The following is an 18,970-nucleotide window of genomic DNA, read 5'->3' on the forward strand; positions in this document are numbered from 1 at the left end:
CTTTTCCCACTACATGGTGAGCATGATATTTGCCTGGAGCCACCAATGCCCGAAACTCTTGCCAGGAAGAGAAGCCAGTCTATAGGTAAGAAGAATATGACCAAAGCAGTCAAGAAAGGAGGGAGCTGTGAAAGGAGAGAGATGAAGACAACAATGGTGCTGGTGACAACAAAGGTGCCATTCATAAGGCCAGCTCCATCTTCCCATTTCCATAAAAACCAACACAGTTCCCTTTTTGATTTAAACTAAAAACATTCTGAGTTGAGTTTCTATCATTAGAAACTCAGAGTTCTGATGAGTTGTTGAGATTAGGGGATAAATATCAAAGAAAAGATGCTACATGTAAAAGAGCCACATGGCAGCTAGTGGCTATAGCTTTAAGTAATATAGCTCTAAGTCCTTTCTACTCAAATGTGGTCCCTGGATCCATAGCAGCATCACCTGGAACTTGTTAGAAATGCAGAATCTCTCCCCCACCTGTTGAATGAGAATTTGCAATGCCTATCATGATGAGTAGCATGTTTATTAAAGTTGAGGCAACCCTGCTCTGAAGGCATTGGACAGCTCCTCACCTTCTCAGCTGTCTGGTGGGGTAGACAGCAAATCTGATAATACATCACTGATCTGAAGGCAAAGTCAGACCCCAAGGCCTGAGAAGGAGGGAGGCAGAGGAAAAGGACCAAGAAAGTATGGCCCAACCTAGGTGTGGGTGAACTTGTCCTTGGGGCCACCTGGTACATAGCCACTTCCAACCACAAGTACTTGGAAATGACAGCTCTCACCAGCCTGTCACAATACAATCTGGACAGAATCAGGAGAGATGGCAATTCCCTCCTGCTGATCCCCAAAAGCTCCCAGTCTAAAACACCTCACAGCAGGACGAACGTATAAACCACAGCAGAGACACCATCTTGGCTGGGGAGGGGAGGGACATAAAAATGAATAAAAAGTACTTTTTGAGCACACCCCATGCCATGTTGCAAGTCAGTAGTCCTGTAGAGTGGAGGAGCATGCCTGAGTTCCTCTTAACTTTGAGAAACTTAAAACCTAAAGGCAAAGACCATTTCCACCAGCAATTCCAAATCCTTTGTCTATAACAAGCCCCTGAAGCATACAGACTGACTCAGTCTAGACCCTTGCAGGAAAGAGATGGGACATGGACACTGGGTAATCTGGGGGTGGTTTATTAAAGGGACTGTTCACAAAGGTATAGACAAGGATTGAGGAAAACAACAGGGAGGTTGTGGGCAGCTTGGATTGAAGGGGCAAGAGAACCAGTAGAGGACAGATGTTCAGCGTGGGCCAAAGGAGACACACCTTTCAATAAACCACAGTGACCCAGCAAGGAGAGTGTCAATGGAATAAGTATCTGACATCATTCTTCTGCCACCTTGAGCTCTCCTGCCACACTGCCTCCCAATAGCGAAGAAGTCTGAGAGCAAGGGTATCTGTTGATCCAGTGCACTAGGTGGCCCAGCACATAGATCAATCTATGGCCTGGACCAAAGTCAGAAAATACACACCAGCTTGACATCGTGCCCCACTCCATGCCCATAGCAAACATTGATCATCAAAGTACCTTTGTCTGCCAGGCTTGGACAAGTCTTCCCAACACTTAACATAGTGCTCCATCATGAATCAATTAACCTTGGAATGTGAGATGCAATATGTGGTGGATGCCTCTGGTTGCCTGGCTAATATACATGCCCCCAGATAATGCTCAGGCAGTAACCTACTACTGATTCCCACGTGAAAAACTCAATTTCCCAGCTTCCCTTGCAGCCAGGAGTGGCTAATGAGACACAAGTGGAAGAGCATGGCCTAGCTGATACTACTCTCCTTTCTCTTCTCACCTATACATGGTGATGCACCTGACACTGAGATCTTGATGTTTTCATCACAGTCCCATGCCACAGGTGCCTACTTTCAAACTCCTTGATATGTAAGAAAAGTAAACCTCTATATGTTTAACCCACCACTCATTGGACTTGTCTGATTCTTTTCTTTTTCTTTGTTTTTGTTTTGTTTTCTTGGGACAGGGTTTCACTATATATTCTAGGTTGACCTTGAACTTGTGATCTTCCTGCCTCTGACTCTCAAGTATAGCTATGCCCCACCACACCCAACAGGGGAATATGTCCTATTCTTGCAATCGAATCCACTCACAGCAAACATAAAACTTCTATACCATTCCTGGGCTACATATATAAATCTCTTCACTCATTCACCAGTTCATTTATCTCTGTTCTAATTTTGAGGTGAGATATAAGTTAGACATAGTTTGTTTCAAGAAAACTTGATCTATAATTGAAAGAAAAGTAGGTTTTTGCAAAGTATATAAACAAGAAAGCACAAGAAGCAGAAATGAAAGGGCATAAATAATTTCAGGATTTTAAGTAGAATTCTAACAAGCAGTTTCTAGGAAGAAACCATCAATTCCAAACAACCAATTTTGACAACCAAGTCACCCTTATTCAAACCCAATTATAAAACTTTTTTTTAATTAAAAAAAAACAGAAGTGACAATCTATTTGGAAAGAACCTGAAAAATAGCCAAAGAATTAAGCTATTAGCTTATATTATGGGAGATCAAAAAGTAGCTTTAGAGTCCCAAAATAAGTTTAAAAAAAGTATACAGGAAATAGATATAAAGTAAGACAAAATATACTTGAAGTCCTTTACTTTGAACTTGGCTTCCCATAGCTGAGTTAGTGCCACAAACCTTAGAATTCAGTCCCTTTCTCCAAATCCATTCCCCAACTCCTTACACAGTATCTTCTGACCACACTGGTCTGGGGACTGATCAGGGAACACTCCCTGGGTTGACACAGTTTCTCCCTCAGAATGTCCACACCTTCCCCTTTTCTTGTCTAAATTTCACCCATCCCTCCAGGTTAATTCCATCAGACCAAATAAGGTAGAATCTAGGGTGACTGGGAAACTGGATTTATGAAGATATGTGTATCCCAACTGACTTCCAGGGAACCCAGTTCCTCTGGACTCCTGGAGCAATTAGTTCTAATCACATGAGTTTAGTGTTTTCATCTCTCATGAGGCTCCTTTGGGGTCAGGAAATGACTGAATAACATTTTCATCTCTCCAGCATTGCTGCCCCACCCCTGTTAAGTAGCAGTACATAGACTGGTGGGATGGCTCAAGTGGTAGAGTGCCTGCCTAGCAAGTGTGAGGACCTGAGTTCAAGCCCTAGTACTTCCCCTCACACACACACACACACAAAAAGTAACACACACACACACCTACCCATTAGAGAAGACTTCTGGGACTTTGTTCTTTCCCTGTTCCTACTATATAATATTGGTGTGACCCCAGCACAGAACATGACCCTTCTGTCCATGGATGGTCATGTGATTCAGGCATAGCCAAACACAGCAGTCATTTCTGAACTTAGTGAGTGGTCCAAGGGGTACACATCTGACCCAGGCTGTGCCAGTCAGTCATTCTTGAGATTTATAGAAATTGAAGATAAATAGCTGCAGAGTACATACGGGCATGAAAAAACTAAGCCACAGTCTGAAGAGCACAGAAGTCACACTGCTGTGGTCTATACATGAAAAGCTGGTTAATGTTCCTCAAGAAGATTAGAAAAATTAAATTCTCATTTAATCAGGATTTGCTTACTTGTACTGTGCTTCTAGGATTGGACCATATGAGGCATGGTTTTGGTAGGGTTACATGAACAAGTTGACTAGCACACATGAAATGAAGCTGGAAAACCAACTAGAAGCATATCCTGTTATTATTACTACTATAAGTCTCGTTACCCATTTCCATGGACCATACTTTTCTCCCTCCCCATGTGCTCACGCTCTCCTCTGCCAGGCAGGAATCCTTCTGAGCCCTGGAATAGACAGAAATATGGTTAAAGCACAACAGAGGACAAGTGACTCTCTGCCATCCCATGTACAAGGCCACCCTAGAGACCCTGAATTCCGACACTTGCTTTTACTACTAAGGGGTCACATGACCCTGGGTAAGTCAATCATTCCCTTCCTTGAGCCTCCGTCTCCTCATTTGAAAACTGGGGTGTTTAGCCCAGGTAACCATTAATTTCCATTCCACCTGTGACATTCTGTGATTCTAGGAACCTGGAATAATACCCTCTGAAGAGACTCCAGGGCTCACCAGGGCTTGTGGGGAGTTTCTCAGGACAGCAGGGAGCTAAGTACCTCTTCTGGGCATCGCTCAGAAGCTCTTTTAGCAAAGATTGTCAGCAAGGTCCCCTGGGCACTTTGGAGAAGTGTGTGTCCATGAACAACGTATAATTAAAGAACAACAGACAATGGGACAGAAAACTGAGAAGTAGGCCAGTTAGGAATATTTATCCAAACCCAGAACACAGCCCTCTGCATCTCTGCCAAGCTGCATCACAGTGGCATCTGTTAAAGAAACAGAGAACCTTTGTTTGGGGTCATGTAACCAGCTGCTCTGGAAAGACGGCTGGCTCTGCCCTGGGCCTGGATGCAGTCAATCTCACAGGCACCATCTCCACCCTGCAGAGGTGGATAAGTTCTCCAGGCAACAGCATGAGAACAAGGCTAAAGGCTGGGTTGACCTTAGAAGAGTGACTTGCTCGCTAGGTGATTTTTTAAATCCATGCGTGTTCCAAGGGAAGTTTTTCACGGTGCCTCTGACTCCCTTGCACCATCCACATATTGTGTAAGGTCTAGGGCTCCAGGAAGGAAGGACTTTTGTGGAACATTACAACTTTGATCTTCCACATTGAGAAACTGCATAATTTTCCACATCAGAGAAGTTTGGACTTCAGAATTTTTCCAGATTGAATTCAAGAATCTTCCCCAAACCACACAACTGGTAATTGTCAGAGCCAGAAGTTAAGCCCAGGTTACTCTGAAACCAAAGCCCTTGATTTTAACCGCAACAGTCCAGACCCTCATCAAGTGGTTGTCACTGCTCACTATCAGTTCTGACACTGGAAGCAATATATGGCACAGGCACATTCAAAATGGCCTGACGCATGGTGAACGTGCCCAGGCGTTGAAACCCCCAAGATTCCTCCAAACTTTCCACGCTGGGGCGGGGGGCGGGGGACACAGCCTCTTCTCTGGGATTTTGCCTTTCATGTCTGTGGTCATGGAAGACTGATAGGAATGGGAGTCATGGGTTGGGTACAGCCTTTCAAGGAGCTGTAAAGAAGAATAAACACAGACTTTAAACAACTTGGGTATGACATGATTTTAATGATCAACTCTTGTGACTCATAAGATTGACTGAAAAACAGCAAACTATGGGAATTTGAAATCCACATCATGACCTGTAAAACTGTTCTATCCAATTGTTTGCTCCACTTGCCTCTCCAAACCTATTTTTCTTCTTCTTGTCATAATTCAAAGGAAGTTGCAGAATGGTGGAAGGCCTAGCCTTTCTCTCTGGCAAAGTGATCTATCCATGTTCCTCGTTCTCTAGACTGTGAGATTCCTGAAGCAAGGATCTGACTTTATTCTTTATTCTGACTTCACTCATCTTTTTATCTCCAATGCCTAATGTGCCATGAAGTTCTTGATAAATGTTGAGGAAGGAAGAAAAGAAGGGAAGGAGGGAAGGAGAGGAAGACAGGAGGGGGAGAAGGAAGGGAGGGAGGAAGGAAGAGAGGGAGAAAGAAGGAAGGAAAGAAGGAAGGAAGGAAGGAAGGAAGGAAGGAAGGAATTAGGTAGAAGGAAACTAGAATCTGTATAATTCACATGAAACTAGCTCACCAAGAGTAGGACATAAATTTAAGGTTTTTCTTATGTAACAACAAAGTGGGAATGCAATGCATGGTCTTGGCTGGATCCTGGTTTGAACAGACTAGTTGTAAGAGTCATTTTGGAGGCAAAAGGAGAAACTTGAATATGGATGGATCACAGACGATATGTGTGTGTACATATATATGTGTGTGTGTGTGTGTATTATATATAATTTACCTGTAAATATTTAAAATACTTCAGAAAATGGATGACAAATTAACAAATGTCAAATCTAGGTGATGGACTTGCAGATGTTTGTTACACAATTCTCTCCACTTTTCTGTACATCTGAAATTTTTCATAATTCAAAATTTCAGTAAAGCAGTTTTCTACCATAAACACAGTTCAATTATCAAATTCAGGCAACTGTCATTGCTATAGTACTATTACTTAGGTATAGCATACATTTCAATTTTACCAAGTGTTTAATCATACCCTTTTTATAACAACCTTTTATTCCCAGTTTGCATTTACTTGTTATATTTTTTTGCTTGTTCAATAGGTAACAGTTCTCAGACTCTCTTATCTTTATCAACATTGTCACCTTTTTGTTATTGTAGTAGTTGTTTGGGTTTTTGGTGTGGTGCCAGGGGTTGAACCCAGGGCCTACACATGCTAGGCAAGCACTCTACCACTGAGCTACACCCCCCAGCCCAACACTGACACTTTTAAAGTCTCCTTAATTTTCACTTGTCTGTGTCCTCATGATTTGACTCCTGAATATTACAGCCTTTTGGTAGGAAAACCACCTAAGATGCTGTGACTTATCAGGATGCGCCAGATGTCAGTTTGGTTGCTTATTTGTTTAGACAGGGTCTCACTCTTGTGGCCCAGGCCAGCCTTGAACCTACTATCCTCCTGCCTTAACCTCCCAAGAGCTGGGATTACAAGCATCCAATACCAGTTTGTCTCACTCCTGGTGATCTGCATTTTGGTCATTTGGTGAAGGTGGCCTCTGCCATATTTCTCCAAGGTAAAAATGGTTTTTATTTTGCTCCATGTAAATACTCAGAAATCTGGAGAAACCTTGAGCCTGTGCAAATATCCTGGGAATAGTTCCTGTGGAAATATGCTGGGGACCATTTTCCCCAACGGTTTTGGCATCCCCTAATGATTCTTGCTTCAATCAGTGCTTCAATACCTGCAATTACTTTTGTTTTTGTGGTGCTGGGGATCAAACTCCAGGCTTCCTGCATGCAGGCACGCTTTTGACCTGTGCCACACCCCCTGCTCTGGATGGCTACAGAATGATTTTTCTAGCTCAATCTTTCCTTTTTATATTTATTTGTTAATCTTCTGCTAAAAAGAAGAGCTTTTGCTTCTCCCTCTGCCCTTCATTTGTTAGCATCAGTACTAACTTAAAAACATGTTTTTAAAATATGAACATTTCCATGGGGATTTAGAAAGACGTGTTCTACATTTTAGCATTTTTAGGTCTTGGTGCCAGACTCTTCTGCCTCTAACATTACATGCAACATCAGCAGGATCTAGGTCAAAGCACACTTGTAAAAGGCACTAAGTCAACTTACTCAACTTACTCCTTTCCTACAGCATCCCATCGTGGTTCATTTACTTATTCATTTAACAAACATGCAGAGTGTGAACTAGGGGCCAAGCTCAGGAGCTGCCACAGTGAACCTGACTATGGCTGCTATCATGAATATCACCAGTGATGAAGTCAGGCAAATAATTTCATCGCAACTGATGAGAACTATTGCAAAATAGGGAACAAAGGGCTGCAGGGCAGAGCATAGGGGGAAGGGAGACAGCAGGGACTTCCCAAAGGAGGGGCTGTTGGAAAGATCTGGAAGGATGAAGAGGGGTTCCCTAAAAGGGATTGGGAAAGGACCTTCCCTATGGGCTTAGAACCAGTGAAGAGTCAATGAGACTGTGGGATTGCTGGGTTAGATGTGGGGATAGACAGCAAAGCAAAATAGATTATGCTTTATAAAATGGCATCCTACCAGCCCTGTATGGTGGTACATGCCTGTAATCCCAGCTACTGGGGAGGTGTAGGTAGGAGGAGCATAGCCCAAAGCCAGCCAAAGCAAACTTAACTTGAGATCTTATCTGAAAAATGAATTAGTCTGGGCACAGTGGCTTGTGTCTGTGATCCCAGCTACTCAGGATGCAGAAATAGGGAGGATCACCATTCCAGGCCAGCCCAGGCAGAGGGTTAGTGAGGTCCCATTTCAAACAATAAGCTTGGTATGGTGGTACATGCCCATCAACTCAGCTGTGTGGGAGGCTCTCAGGTAGGATTGCAGTATAAGATAAGCTCAGGCAAAAATTCCAGATTCTACCTGGAAAACAACTAAAGAAAAAAAAAAAGGCTGGGGGGATGGCTCAAGTGGTAGAGCGCCTGCCAAATAAGTGCAAGACCCTGAGCTCATTCAAACCCCTGTACTACAAAAACATTAAATAATTAAACAAATAAATGTAAATAAATAAATGCAAAAGGACAGGAAATGACTCAAGTGGTAGAAGTAAATTCAAACCCCAGGAACCAACCCCAACAAAAAAGGTGTCAGGCCGTGTATAGCCTTATAACCTGCTGTTTTCATTTAACTTACTAAAAGCATGTTTTTTTTTCTCATATCAACAAAAGCACATCAGTTTTAGTGGGCTTTGTATGACTGATTTAACTAGTCCTGACTAATAGGCAGGTTGTTTCCAATTCCTTTGGTGACACTGGTTTACTCTTCCTCTCTTGTGTGTTGGATTATTTCCTTAGGATAAATGCAGGCAAGGCTTTTTGGCTTCCAAGATCAAAAACCCAACCAGAAAGATTCAAAGTCTGTCCGAATGAGTGTCACACAGCCTTATCCCTGCACAGGAATAAAATTCCTAGAAGCTGCCTTCCACCTGGCTGAGCTGACTGTACCAAGAGTGAAAACTGGGTTTCAACTAACCATATACCAATTATTGCCAAGACAGGTGACTTAAGTCTCCACTCAGGCACATTTACATTTCTAGACATAAAAATCTAGAAATTTTTGTGAGTCTACATAGACGTACATCCTGTCCCTGAGAAACCAGAAAGAAAAAGTGTGAAGAATGGGAAGGTTTAGAAGCCATACTGTCTAGAGAGAGGGAAGGAACTGAGCCTGGAGAGGCTGTAGATGATTAGCACAGCTGATAGCAACAATTACAGCTGGGTAATTAGCACACACTTTCAAGCCAGGTGATTTACATCCTGTAAGATTGGGGCAGGTCACTGAGCCTCTCTGATTCTTGATTTCCACAAGTGTAAAGTGAGAAAATAATGCCCACATCATGGAGTTTTGATAAGACAACAATGTGAATCATTGGTGTGGTACCAGGCAGTCAAGAGGCCCAAGAAGAAACCTTGTCATCACAGGTGATTCAACTAGAGACCACATTGAAGGGACCTCTGAGACAGGTGTGGGCAGTTAGGGGAAAAGCAAAGGGTGTCAGGCACTCAGAAACTAGCAATACAAGAAAGCCGTGACCATCTCCAGGGTTGAAGGAACAAACAGAGGAAAGAGTGTTACCAGAATCCAGTGAGAGAGAACCAGGAAGAAGGGTCAATCTACCTGGAATCATAGTTGTAGCTACTGAGGGTGATACACCAAAGCAGAGGAAATGAAGAAGTATTGCCTAGTGCTCTCTCTCCTCCTGCCCTCCCATCTTTTGCCAGTACCTCCCACAGCCAAATCCCAGCCAGAAACCAGCTGACAAGGGACTCTTGGTGGTACAGGAAAACTCAGATTCATGTTTCCATTTTAACTGACAGCAGCAAGAGCACTGACCACCTGTAGCAACACAGCAGAAAGCAGTGGTCCTACCAGGTCATTATGGTTAACAGCGTAGTCCCTGTTCAGAAATCCAGCCTGAGGAAGGTAACAACTCAGGTGGACTCAAGTGTATTTTAGCCAGAAGCCCAGGTAAATTAAGCCATCAATCAGGAACACCCAAATGCAAGGTGCTAGGATTCCTCTTACCACGCCCCGCCCCTCCTCCCCCTGTTTTAGAGATGAGAAAAGAAAACCCCAGCATAGTAAAGTCATCTTACAAACCCGCCCCTCCTCCCCCTGTTTTAGAGATGAGAAAAGAAAACCCCAGCATAGTAAAGTCATCTTACAAAGCCAGGACCAGAACAAAATATTTTTACTCCAGAGCCAGATTTTTTTAAATAAACATTATTATTGCAGCTGTGCATCAAAATTGTCTTTGGTAGACCCATCAATGCACTTACTCCTAAAGTTGCTAAACCACAGAAGATTATTCTTTATAAACTCTGCCCAATCTAAGCTGTAAGAGACCAGAAGAGTCTTCTCTGTTATAAGTTTGAGTAGGAGGTACAAATAGTCTTTGGATCTCAAAAAATAATGAGAGGCTGTGGTGTAGCTCAGTGGTACAGCTTATGTTTAGCATGTGTGAGGTCCTAGATTTAATCCCCAGCACTGCACTAACACAATAAAAACTCTTCCTCCAAATTCAAATTAACAGCCCAAGTTTAAATAGAATCTTGGTAGGAAATGAAGTTGAATAACATAAAGATAGTGGTGGTTGGTTTTTGGTGTCATTACTTGTCTACTCATATAATTTTCTCTTGCTGCAGACTGCAGCCACATGTCCTGATTTTTATTCAGCACTGTGCTATGTGCTAGGGATACCAGGAAAAATAAAATTGTCCTCAAAACATTTATCTAATTCTTTAATCTCCCCCTCCTAACACATGTACACACACACATGCTAATACCCATCCCAATAAGTGTTTCTGTCTTTCAATTGATAACAAAAATCAGTTATTAGTCCCAGAGTATGATCACTGGCATGAATTTATATCACACCCAGCCATATTTATTTATTTCCAAGAGATGAGTCTGTATGCCTTCATCCTGATATGACAGGGAGATGATCACTCCTTCCAATTTCTCCTGGCCCTTTATGTACATTTCAGTTATACTGTTCATCACCCTCTATTCATCAGACAGAGCTCTACAACGGCAAGAGACAGAGCCCAATTATCTTTGTACCCCCCCTGGGGCCCTAATGCACCACCTAATACATAGTAGGTACTCAACACAGGCTTATTAATTAAATGAATGGCAGATGGGTTAATGAATGAGTGTATTTGAATATATAGACAGATAAGTGAATGAATAGGTGGGAACATAAATGAGTAGATACATAGATGTTTGGGTGGGTCGACATATGGATGGATGTCTGAGTGGATGGATAGGTGAATTTGCGGTTGATGAATGGATAAATGACTGGATGGATAGATATTTGGATAGATGGGTAGATGGTAAGTAGCTGCTGAATAAATTAATGATTAAATAATTTTTTAAATATTTCCCTTTCTTGTAGATTCAAGATAAAATTTAGTTGCTAAGGTAATACCATACTAAGTAATACCGCACAGTATGGTAGTGGTAGAGGAAAACCATAGGATCAAATGGCCTTGGCTCTGCTCCCAATTTTGCCACTTAGTAACTGCATATATTTTGAACAAATCCTTAACTTCTGTGGACCATCTCTGTTCAGTTCTAAAGTAACAGTAATGCAAAGACAGTCCTCTACAAATCTAGTGGTTATTTCAGTAATCAAATGGAATAATGTACCACTGTACCTGACACTGCTTTGTCACAGCAAGCAATGATGGGGGGATGATAGTGATGAAGGAGAATATAAGTAATTGTCATCTGGCCCGTATCCATAGGTAGGAATATAATGTCTCTCACATTAAGCCTTGCATTCCTACACCCCAGTCCTCCGGATTCAGCATTCCTGTTTTCCTAAATTACAGGTACTCACCTCTACTGTAAGCTACTTCATCTTTCTCCTTCCCAGGATTCTGTTCTGTGTCACATTCTACAGACCTGACCCACGGTTGATGAGGCAAAGGAGGGAGATTATCTGGGAAAGGCACATGGTAGTGTAGTTGGAAAAGCTTTCATTGATTGATTACTTTCTGAAGTTACTCTTGCATTTTTATTTTTATTTTCTTTTTGATGGGGGTGGCAGGAGGAAGGGGAATATTTTTGATAGAGTCTCACTCGATAGCCTAGATGGGCCTGGAATTCATCAGGTAGTCCAGATGGTCTTGAACTCATGATTCTCAGCCTCCCAAGTGTTGGAATTTCGGGCATGGGCCACCATACCCAGCACTGCTTTTCTTTTCTTAGAAAGCTGAGATATACATCCACAGTGCAAAACCATTCAGTCACTCTTTATTTACTAATGAGGACTTTCTTTGTCAAGCATTTCAATTGTGGTAGAAATAAAACTGAATAAATACTAGCCCTGTTACTAGATTTGGGTCATTGTGTCTGGGGCCTGAAGGTTCTTGGTCTTGGTGGAGAAAGAATTCAAGGAGGGACTCAGAGACTTAAGCAGGAGCAGGACTATGCAAGGCAAAGCAAAAGCAAAAGTAAAGGGAAGTGCACCCTTCAAATGGGAAGTTCAGGCAGAATTACGAATGTGTGCTGCACTGGGGTTCACAATACCTTTTATTGGGGTCTGCAGACATGGTTAGTCCTGGAACATTGGGCTATGTGTTATTAATTTCTGGAGATTGGTCTATGTGTCATCAATTCCTCCCACATGTTGGGCAAGGGAATTCTCACCCTTGGGTAGTCAGGCTGGGGCTGTCATCTTCAGCAAGCTGCAGGAACTGCAGGTCAGCAAAACCCTGCTGTACAGCACAAGTTGTTCCATTAACATCAGCAGGCCAGGATGTAATTTTATCAACATAATTCTTGGCAGTCAGACTTCCTAATTCACTGCCTAACTCCTCTATCAGTCCTGCCCTGAATAGTCCCCACTATCTGTATCCCAATAGATCGTAGCAACATCATCCAGTCTGTCCTTTCCCACTCAGAGCTGGCACAGGACCAACACAAAGGAGGTACTGATGTACATCTGTTGAACTGGAGGAGCTCAGTCTGATGGGGGAAAGAACAAGTTAACCAACAACTGCAGTTAAACAGACACAGACAGAAGTGGGAGAACAGTGGAGGGATCACTGAATGCAAAACCAGATGTCACAGGTGGCTACCTAGAGGAGGTGGCACCTAAGCTGAGCTCTGAGACAAATGAGAACAAACCACAAGAAGGTAGGAGGAGATAGTTTGGCAGAAGCAAGCTGATGCAAGTTTAGTATTTTCTCTCTGCTTGATTTCTCTTCTACCTAACTTCCATCTGCTTCTTCCTGCTCAGTGGATGAGATTTAATTCCACTGCGGGAAAACAAATTTCAGTGAATCCTGTAGAAACAGCAGGGTGAAAGTTGTTCTAGTCTCCTTACCAGCAGCACTGTCTAGAGGGCAGGTGGGAAATCACAGGCTTGACAAACAGAAGGAAAACATCAGGTGCCAACAAGGTACAGAGACTAGAAGGTGACAATGAAGGTGGAGAGAAGGTTCTGACATGAGTAACCCCCATGCCTGTGACTTTTCTCTTGCCTGCTGAGGAACCCAGGGCCAGGGCAGAGTGCACAGAGTCCCCAGGGTGCCTCTTCTCTCAGCTCATGTTAACACTGGACAAAGGCACAGAGCTTTATGTGCCTCGGATTTCAGAGCAGGTGACACAGCCACTCCTGGCACCAGGAGCCTATAAATCAGCCTGGAGCTGGGCTCAGGGCCAGCTGTGTCTCTCCTGGGACAGAGAATGTGTGCTCCATACTGCTAGAGACAAATCCAAAAACGCTTAGCACAACACAATTGACTTCCGCCTATCAACCGAATCCATCTCTCTCCATCCCTCACCCTTTCTTTTTTTAATTTTTTATTGTTATGCTGGTGGGGGTATATTGTGGCATTTGCAAAAGTTCTTACAATATATCAAATATATCATACTTTAATTCATCCTTTCACCATTCTCCTTAATCCCCTCCCCCACTCCTGGAATAGTTTCAACAGGTCTAATTTTTCCATTTATATACATGTGTACACAGTATTTGTACCGTATTCACCCTCCCACACCCTTTCCCCACCACCTCCCCTCCACTGTTATCAACCCTCCCAAGTAGAACCTGTTCTGCACTCTTGTTCTCCAATTTTGTAAAAAAAAAAAGAAAATGACATTTTTGTTTAATATAGCTACACGGAAAAAAATGACATTTTTGTTTAATATAGCTACACGGGGAGTTTCCTGTGACATTTCCATGTATATATGCATTATAACCTGAATTGGTTTTTTCTTCACTCTACCTTAGTCTGCTTCTTATGGTGGTTTCAAGTGGTTTAAAAAGTCTGTATTCATTCTTGTAGAGAGTACATCAACCACACTCACCTTCTTAACTTCCTTCTTTTACCCTCCCTCTCTTATATGTGATCTCCACTTAGCATGACTTGTTTTTCAAAATATTGCTGTATTTGAATTAGGTCTATATTCCACATATGAAGAAAAACATGAGACTTTTGGCCTTCTGAACCTGGCTAGCTTCACCTAAAATGATGTTCTCCAGTTCATCCATTTACCTGCAAATGACAACATTTCATTCTTCTTTGTGGCTGGATAAAATTCCATTATATATAAATGTCATACTTTCTTAATCCATTCATCAGTAGTCCTCACCCTTTCTTTTTTACACTTCCTCCAGTCCCCAAATACCCCATTTTTCCTATTCCCAGATCTTTGCATCCAGTTCTACTGAGGTACTCTTCCATTCCTGCTCCTTCACTCTTGCTCCTCTTTCAGTCTCAACCTAGAAATCCCTGCTTGCAGAAATTTCTCATGTTCTACCCTCAAGTCCAGATGAGCTGCCTCCCCTTTGAACTGCCGTTGCATCTTCTACTTCCCCCTGTAATGTCCCTGTCACACTGGATCATATTTGCCTCAGCAAATACAAGCTCCCATCTCCCACAGGGTTCCTCCAGGGCAGAAGCCATTGCCTTTTCTTCTTTGTATCCTCAGCACCTAGTGCAATGCCAGGTCTTTATGAATGCACCAGACAAAAAGAACAAACCACATATTCTCACCAGAGCCTCTGAGGAAAGGACTCTCTGATCAGGGATCAGCTGAAGAGTTTTTCTTTGGGGTCTGAGAGTGACCCTCTGCACAAAAACCAAAGGTCTTTCCTATGTACCTATTTAACTTCCCTACCAATCTCATGGTAGATATTAATCTACCCGCTTTACAGATGGGAAAACTGAGGCCCAGAGAGGCGGGTGAGTTGCTTGAGAGTGCATACTGGGAGAAGACACAGAGAAGAATGGACCCTAGGTCTATTTAACTCCAAGGTCACACTTGTGCTAGCTCCTTTGCCCTTCCTCGCAAACCCCAGGCTTCTAGCACCACTGGGTTGAGCCTGCGCGACCTGAGATCCAAGCAAGGGGTCATTGCTCAGAACCCTCCAGTGACATGTGAATCACTCATGAATGACCCCTGAGGGCTGCCTGAACCTCTCCTCTGTGTGGAGGGAAAGGCTCAGCTCGCCCAGCCATCACACCCCATGGCTCTGAGGACATGGGTGTCAGTACATGTCTGTCAGGAAACTAGGGGTGGGGTGATTAAGGGCATTCACAAGGGGAGGGCCAGAGGTACCAATGGAGGATAAGCCACAGCATGTCCCCCGAGCTCCAGTCATGCCACTGCCAGAAGATGAGTTCTACTTTCTTTCACCTTCTAATCTCATCTCCTATCGGTGCCTTTGGTTTATAAAAATTTACTGGAATCCAGCTGACGAGGAAGTCTGGGAAACAGTTTCTCAGTCTTACTTGTAGGGGAAAATGTAGACAGGGGCAGGTATGAAGCTGGACACCCACAGACATTTGATACACCATTAGGACCACAAGAGAATAAGGTAATATCTCCAAAAGGCCTTTGTTAGAATAAACATAAGCAAAATGGGCCTCTGTCATGTTTTGTGGCTCTCCTGTGCCTTTTGGTATATACCTCTTACATTTAGGGAGTTACTGCCTTCTATCCCCAAACAGAAGCTATGATCTCTTTGCTCGCCTCCCTTGCAGCTACAAGTAGACATCAGCTCCACAAGTCAAGTACAGCAGCAGGAGCTAATGGAATGGAAGCACAGGCAACATCTGTGCTCTAGGAGGCAGCAGCTGCTCTTGTTGGAGAAGGGGCCTTAGAGCTGGATAGCACTGACATTACCCTCAGATCAAGTTCACAAAGCAGAAGTGGCCATGGTGGGGTAGCTATCACATCAAATTATCATGGTGGCAGTTTGCTCAACCTATCAATTCTGCAGCAGTTATCAGTAATATTCCCAGCCTTGAGCCTGATTCTCCAGCCTTCTCAGTGATTCTCTTGGTTACCCCAATAATCTTTTAAACAAAGTATAAAACTAAAGAATGTCCTTACAAATCATGAATAGACAGTTCAATAAATTTTCATACAGTGAACCATCACCCATAATAAGTAGGACATTACCAGTGCCCTTAAGTGGATCCCCATTGGTGCCCCCCCAGCATCAGCCCCCCTTTCTAGATAGAATCACTAACCTAACTTCTAATACCATAGATTCAATTTACCTAGTCTTGAACTTTATATCAACAGAATCAAAGAGTATACACTCTTGTATATGGCTCCACACTGTCTCTGAGATTTGCCAGTATTGCTGTCTTTAGTAGTACTTTGTTCATGTTCATAGATATACGGGATTCCATCGTATGGAATTCTATTAGAATTGGACATTGAGTCTTTTCTAGTTTGGGCTTATTACAAATAATGATGCTATCAGCATTCTTATGCATGTCCTCTTTGTGCACTGAAGTATGAGATAGTCACATAAGGGGAGGCAGAACTGGGGTCAATCTTGTTTTTATAGGGAAAAGTGATATTTAGACAAATGTCCCCCCAAGCTGGCTGTGAAGCAAGCAGAGTCATTTCAAAGGTGGACTTTGAGGATGATTCCATAGCCCACAGAATCTATAATTGACACCACATCAGTGTCAAGCTGGCTGGTGTTAAGTGAGGCCACTGCTTAACTATAGTAGGACACTACCTCTCTGAGCCTTAGTTTCTTCATCTGTAACACCACCAACCTCACAGGCTGTTGTGAGAATCAAATTGATGACGGTCCTGAAAGCAAGGGGAAGAGGCAGGGGGCCGCTGTGGACAGTCTTAATACCAAATGCTTCCCAACACTTGCTCATTGAGTTCTCACAATCATCTTAGGAAGTAGGGATCCACCTCTTTCTGAAATTGGGGAAGCTGAGGCTCAGAGAGGTTGGTAATTGGCTCAAAGTCATCCAGCCAGTCAAGGGCAGTGTTGGCTTTACCCAGGCCTAACAGGCACCCCAGTGTACTGTGTGTGGAAGACAGGGATTTAGGCTCTGCAGCTAACTTAAGGCAGTCACTGGCTGCCTCTGAGCCCAAAGTCCTCAACAACACAGGACTTCCACGCGTGACTCTGAAGATTAAATGGGTTCACAGGAAGGGGAACTAACATTTCTCAGAACTGAATGGCTTACACACATGACCTGGTTTCATTCTCACAATGGCCTGCTAAGGTGTGAGCTGTCCATATCATTTTGAAATGAGGCTGGATTGTTCCCTAATTCCTGGAAAGGGACCCACCCCAGTCACCCTCACCACCCCTACAGGCTGCAGTTCCTGCCCAGAGAAAGGTGCCTCTGAGAATCCACCCTGCAGAGTGGACAGAGGGGTACGGTTAGTGCCAGAGGTACAGACCCATATTCCTCACTGTCTTTGTTCCTCAGGAGCACGCACAGCCCCCTATCAAGAAAGCCATTGTCAAATGCACGAAATGGAAATACTCGAAATGCTAAAAGACTGCATTTTTCTTTTTCAAGGGCTGCTTCCTAATCACAAGAGGCCACTTAGTCTGAGTGGGTCCCAGTAATGTTGATTAATGATTATGTATTTCTCGTGAGAACTGGGACCACTCAAGCCTCACCCCCTCCCTAGGTGCACATTAATCAGGACCTTCATGGTGAGGTTAGAGTCCTGACCATGACTGTTAACCTACCGCCCAGAGCCTTTAGGTCCCAGGGGTCACGGGTGGTTAGGTTCTGCTGCCTGGGCCCAATACCTCTAGCAGCAGGCCGTCCCTCCCTGCCTAGCCCACTGCTCTCCCCTTCCATAAAAGGCCGGGTGGGGAGTCTGCCTCTTACTTCAGCCCTGACTCCCCCTAATCTCAGGCCATGAGGATTTAAATATTAATAAGATGCTGCACTCCTCCAGATTGCTCATCTTAATGATCTTTAAGGGCTTTTTTTTTAATTCTCTGTGTGACAGTGTTCCCAGCTTTCCTCCCCCACCCCCACTATCTCTAAAGGAAATTTATCTTTGCATACTCTCTCCCCATCCCCTCCCAAGGCCAGCTTCCACTTCCTTCTGTGGAGTGTCCTATTCTAACCAGGCCTGTTCCCAAGTTTGGGGGATGCTGAATGAAGAGGCTGAGAGCCACCAAACTAGAGGTGAGGAAGTATGAGGAAAAGGGAGAGGAAAGGTGGAGATTCAAAAATTTGCACGTGGGGTGTTTTCTCAGAGGTAAGGAGTCAGAGGTTCTAGCAGGGCCTCAGGTGTGAAGAGAAAACAGAACCAATAGAATGAGGGTCTTAAGAAGCATCCGAAAGTAAGAAGACAAATGAGCTTTTGCACTCTTATTCACCACACTACCGAGGGAGTGTGGACCAGGCCAACAACAGTGGAAGACTCAGTTTCTGATGCTATGGCTAAACATGCCCATACCCTGTGACTCAGCAATTCCCACTTCTAGGAATTAGGTACAATCGGTCCATAACCATCAAATACGCATCCACATGCTCACCAAAAGATGTATACGAGATGCCTGGTTCAAGTGGTAGAGCACCTGTGTAGCAAGTGTGAGGCCCTGAGCTCACACCCCAGTATCTCACACACACACAACAGATGTGTACTAAAATATTCCTAGCCTAGAAGCACTATGTGTTACATCTCCAATCTACCCAAATGCCCACCCAGGGTAGAATCCATAAAGTATGGTGTATTCATACCACGTAGTGTTATGCAGCAACAATAAATCAAAGCACTACATTACACACAGCAATATGGATGACTCCCCCAAAGGTGACATTAAATAGAAGGACAGACACAAAACACAGACAGCATTACTCCATTTATATAATACTAAAAAATGGCAAATGTTAATCCATGAGATTACAAATCAAGTAGGGCTTACTTGGGGCATGTTGGTGACAGGAAGGTTCAACAGGGCTTCCAAGGCACTGAAGATACTATTTCTAACTGGAGTGCTGGTCACATAGGTGT

Source organism: Castor canadensis, chromosome 3, assembly GCF_047511655.1.
Source record: "Castor canadensis chromosome 3, mCasCan1.hap1v2, whole genome shotgun sequence".
Taxonomy (NCBI): Eukaryota; Metazoa; Chordata; class Mammalia; order Rodentia; family Castoridae; genus Castor; species Castor canadensis.